We start from the raw sequence: 5,427 nt of genomic DNA, 5'->3' as shown, positions 1-5,427 counted from the left end.
TGTCTGGGAGGTGTGTGACCGCATTGTGTCCAGGAGGTGTGTGACCGCATTGTGTCCAGGAGGTGTGTGACCGCATTGTGTCCAGGAGGTGTGTGACCGCAGTGTGCCCGGCAGGTGTGTGACCGCATTGTGTCCAGGAGGTGTGTGACTGCATTGTGTCTGGGAGGTGTGTGACCGCATTGTGTCCAGGAGGTGTGTGACTGCATTGTGTCCAGTAGGTGTGTGACCGCATTGTGTCCAGGAGGTGTGTGACCGCATTGTGTCCGGCAGGTGTGTGACCGCATTGTGTCCGGCAGGTGTGTGACCGCATTGTGTCCGGCAGGTGTGTGACCGCATTGTGTCCAGGAGGTGTGTGTGACCGCATTGTGTCCAGGAGGTGTGTGACCGCAGTGTGCCCGGCAGGTGTGTGACCGCATTGTGTCCAGGAGTTGTGTGACTGCATTGTGTCTGGGAGGTGTGTGACCGCATTGTGTCCAGGAGGTGTGTGACTGCATTGTGTCCAGGAGGTGTGTGACCGCATTGTGTCCAGGAGGTGTGTGACCGCATTGTGTCCAGGAGGTGTGTGACCGCATTGTGTCCGGCAGGTGTGTGACCGCATTGTGTCCGGCAGGTGTGTGACCGCATTGTGTCCAGGAGGTGTGTGACCGCATTGTGTCCAGGAGGTGTGTGACCGCATTGTGTCCAGGAGGTGTGTGACCGCATTGTGTCTGGCAGGTGTGTGACCGCATTGTGTCCAGGAGGTGTGTGTGACCGCATTGTGTCCAGGAGGTGTGTGACCGCATTGTGTCAGGCAGGTGTGTGACTGCATTGTGTCTGGCAGGTGTGTGACCGCATTGTGTCCAGGAGGTGTGTGGCTGCATTGTGCCTAGGAGGTGTGTGACCGCATTGTGTCCAGGAGGTGGGTGGCTGCATTGTGTCTGGCAGGTGTGTGACTGCATTGTGTCCGGGAGGTGTGTGGCTGCATTGTGTCCAGGAGGTGTGTGACCGCATTGTGTCCGGGAGGTGTGTGGCTGCATTGTGTCCAGGAGGTGTGTGACCGCATTGTGTCCAGGAGGTGTGTGGCTGCATTGTGCCCGGCAGGTGTGTGACCGCATTGTGCCCAGGAGCTGTGTGACCGCATTTTGTCCGGCAGGTGTGTGTGACCGCATTGTGTGACCGCATTGTGTCCGGCAGGTGTGTGTGACCGCATTGAGTGCCCGCAGTGTGTCTGGCAGGTGTGTGTGACCGCATTGTGCCCGGCAGGTGTGTGTGACCGCATTGTGTGCCCGCAGTGTGCCTGGCAGGTGTGTGTGACCGCATTGTGCCCAGCAGGTGTGTGACTGCATTGTGCCCAGGAGGTGTGTGACCCCATTGTGTCAGGGAGGTGTGTGACCGCATTGTGTCCGGCAGGTGTGTGACCGCATTGTGTCCAGGGGGTGTGTGACTGCATTGTGTCAGGGAGGTGTGTGACCGCATTGTGTCCGGCAGGTGTGTGACCGCATTGTGTCCAGGGGGTGTGTGACTGCATTGTGTCAGGGAGGTGTGTGACCGCATTGTGTCCGGCAGGTGTGTGACTGCATTGTGTCTGGGAGGTGTGTGACCGCATGGTGCCCGGCAGGTGTGTGACCGCATTGTGTCCGGCAGCTGTGTGACTGCATTGTGTCCAGGAGGTGTGTGACTGCATTGTGTCCGGCAGGTGTGTGACCGCATTGTGTCCGGCAGGTGTGTGACCGCATTGTGCCCAGCAGGTGTGTGACTGCATTGTGCCCAGGGGGTGTGTGACTGCATTGTGTCAGGGAGGTGTGTGACCGCATTGTGTCCGGCAGGTGTGTGACCGCATTGTGTCCAGGGGGTGTGTGACTGCATTGTGTCAGGGAGGTGTGTGACCGCATTGTGTCCGGCAGGTGTGTGACCGCATTGTGTCCAGGGGGTGTGTGACTGCATTGTGTCAGGGAGGTGTGTGACCGCATTGTGTCCGGCAGGTGTGTGACTGCATTGTGTCTGGGAGGTGTGTGACCGCATGGTACCCGGCAGGTGTGTGACCGCATGGTACCCGGCAGGTGTGTGACCGCATTGTGTCCAGGAGGTGTGTGACTGCATTGTGTCCGGCAGGTGTGTGACCGCATTGTGTCCGGCAGCTGTGTGACCGCATTGTGTCCGGGAGGTGTGTGGCTGCATTGTGGCCGGCAGGTGTGTGATCGCATTGTGTCCGGCAGGTGTGTGACCGCATTGTGTCCGGCAGGTGTGTGACCGCATTGTGTCCAGGAGGTGTGTGACCGCATTGTGTCCAGGAGGTGTGCGACCGCATTGTGTCCAGGAGGTGTGTGACCGCATTGTGTCCAGGAGGTGTGTGACCGCATTGTGCCCAGGCGGTGTGTGACCGCATTGTGTCCAGGAGGTGTGCGACCGCATTGTGTCCAGGAAGTGTGTCACCGCATTGTGTCCAGGAGGTGTGTGACCGCATTGTGTCCGGCAGGTGTGTGACCGCATTGTGTCCAGGAGGTGTGCGACCGCATTGTGTCCGGGAGGTGTGCGACCGCATTGTGTCCGGGAGGTGTGCGACCGCATTGTGTCCAGGAGGTGTGTGACCGCATTGTGTCCGGGAGGTGTGCGACCGCATTGTGTCCAGGAGGTGTGTGACCGCATTGTGTCCAGGAGGTGTGCGACCGCATTGTGTCCAGAAGGTGTGTGACCGCATTGTGTCCAGGAGGTGTGTGACCGCATTGTGTCCAGGAGGTGTGTGACCGCATTGTGTCCAGGAGGTGTGCGACCGCATTGTGTCCAGGAGGTGTGTGACCGCATTGTGTCCAGGAGGTGTGTGACCGCATTGTGTCCGGCAGGTGTGTGACCGCATTGTGTCCGGCAGGTGTGTGACCGCATTGTGTCCAGGAGGTGTGTGACCGCATTGTGCCCAGGTGGTGTGTGACCGCATTATGTCCAGGAGGTGTGTGACCGCATTGTGTCCAGGAGGTGTGTGACCGCATTGTGTCCAGGAGGTGTGTGACCGCTTTGTGTCCGGCAGGTGTGTGCCCGCAATGTGTCCAGGAGGTGTGTGACCGCATTGTGTCAAGGAGGTGTGTGACCGCATTGTGTCCAAGAGGTGTGTGACTGCATTGTGTCCAGGAGGTGTGTGACCGCAGTGTGCCCGGCAGGTGTGTGCCCGCATTGTGTCCAGGAGGTGTGTGACTGCATTGTGTCCAGGAGGTGTGTGGCTGCATTGTGTCCAGGAGGTGTGTGACCGCATTGTGTCCAGGAGGTGTGTGACCGCATTGTGTCCAGGAGGTGTGTGACCGCATTGTGTCCAGGAGGCGTGTGACTGCATTGTGTCCAGGAGTTGTGTGACTGCATTGTGTCTGGGAGGTGTGTGACCGCGTTGTGTCCAGGAGGTGTGTGACCGCATTGTGTCCAGGAGGTGTGTGACCGCATTGTGTCCAGGAGGTGTGCGACCGCATTGTGTCCAGGAGGTGTGTGACCGCATTGTGTCCAGGAGGTGTGTGACCGCATTGTGTCCGGCAGGTGTGTGACCGCAATGTGTCCAGGAGGTGTGTGACCGCATTGTGTCCAGGAGGTGTGTGACCGCATTGTGCCCAGGTGGTGTGTGACCGCATTATGTCCAGGAGGTGTGTGACCGCATTGTGTCCAGGAGGTGTGTGACCGCTTTGTGTCCGGCAGGTGTGTGCCCGCATTGTGTCCAGGAGGTGTGTGACCGCATTGTGTCAAGGAGGTGTGTGACCGCATTGTGTCCAAGAGGTGTGTGACCGCATTGTGTCCAGGAGGTGTGTGACCGCAGTGTGCCCGGCAGGTGTGTGCCCGCATTGTGTCCAGGAGGTGTGTGACTGCATTGTGTCCAGGAGGTGTGTGGCTGCATTGTGTCCAGGAGGTGTGTGACCGCATTGTGTCCAGGAGGTGTGTGACCGCATTGTGTCCAGGAGGTGTGTGACCGCATTGTGTCCAGGAGGCGTGTGACCGCATTGTGTCCAGGAGTTGTGTGACTGCATTGTGTCTGGGAGGTGTGTGACCGCGTTGTGTCCAGGAGGTGTGTGACCGCATTGTGTCCAGGAGGTGTGTGACCGCATTGTGCCCAGGAGGTGTGTGACCGCAGTGTGCCCGGCAGGTGTGTGACCGCATTGTGTCCAAGAGGTGTGTGACTGCATTGTGTCCAGGAGGTGTGTGACCGCATTGTGTCTAGGAGGTGTGTGACCGCATTGTGTCCGGCAGGTGTGTGACCGCATTGTGTCCGGCAGGTGTGTGACCGCATTGTGTCTGGCAGGTGTGTGACCGCATTTTGTCCGGCAGGTGTGTGACCGCATTGTGTCCAGGAGGTGTGTGTGACCGCATTGTGTCCAGGAGGTGTGTGACCGCAGTGTGCCCGGCAGGTGTGTGACCACATTGTGTCCAGGAGTTGTGTGACTGCATTGTGTCTGGGAGGTGTGTGACCGCATTGTGTCCAGGAGGTGTGTGACTGCATTGTGTCCAGGAGGTGTGTGACCGCATTGTGTCCAGGAGGTGTGTGACCGCATTGTGTCCAGGAGCTGTGTGACCGCATTGTGTCCGGCAGGTGTGTGACCGCATTGTGTCCGGCAGGTGTGTGACCGCATTGTGTCCAGGAGGTGTGTGACCGCATTGTGTCCGGCAGGTGTGTGACCGCATTGTGTCCAGGAGGTGTGTGACCGCATTGTGTCCGGGAGGTGTGTGGCTGCATTGTGTCCAGGAGGTGTGTGACCGCATTGTGTCCAGGAGGTGTGTGGCTGCATTGTGCCCGGCAGGTGTGTGACCACATTGTGCCCAGGAGCTGTGTGACCGCATTGTGTCCGGCAGGTGTGTGTGACCGCATTGTGTGACCACATTGTGTCCGGCAGGTGTGTGTGACCGCATTGTGTGCCCGCAGTGTGTCTGACAGGTGTGTGTGTCTGCATTGTGCCCGGCAGGTGTGTGTTACCGCATTGTGTGCCCGCAGTGTGCCTGGCAGGTGTGTGTGACCGCATTGTGCCCAGCAGGTGTGTGACTGCATGGTGCCCAGGAGGTGTGTGACCGCATTGTGTCCGGCAGGTGTGTGACCGCGTTGTGTCCGGCAGGTGTGTGACTGCATTGTGTCCGGCAGGTGTGTGACCGCATTGTGTCCAGGAGGTGTGTGACCGCATTGTGTCCGTCACGTGTGTGCCTGCATTGTGTGCCCGCATTGTGGCCGGCAGGTGTGTGACCGCATTGTGTGACCGCATTGTTTTCGACAGTTGTGTGACCGCATTGTGTCTGGCAGATAACTGATGGTCAGATTGTCTCCAGCAGGTGTGTGTGACCACATTGTGTCAGGCAGGTGTGTGACCACATTGTGTCCAACAGATACGTGATGGTCAGTGAGTCTCCAGGAGGTGTGTGACCGCATTGTGTCCAGCAGATGGGTGTGACCGCATTGTGTCAGACAGGTGTGTGACCGCATTGTGTCCGGCA

This window comes from Hyperolius riggenbachi, chromosome 1 (genome assembly GCF_040937935.1).
Source record: "Hyperolius riggenbachi isolate aHypRig1 chromosome 1, aHypRig1.pri, whole genome shotgun sequence".
NCBI lineage: Eukaryota > Metazoa > Chordata > Amphibia > Anura > Hyperoliidae > Hyperolius > Hyperolius riggenbachi.
The sequence above is the reverse complement of the archived record's forward strand: the minus strand, read 5'-3'. Positions refer to the sequence as shown.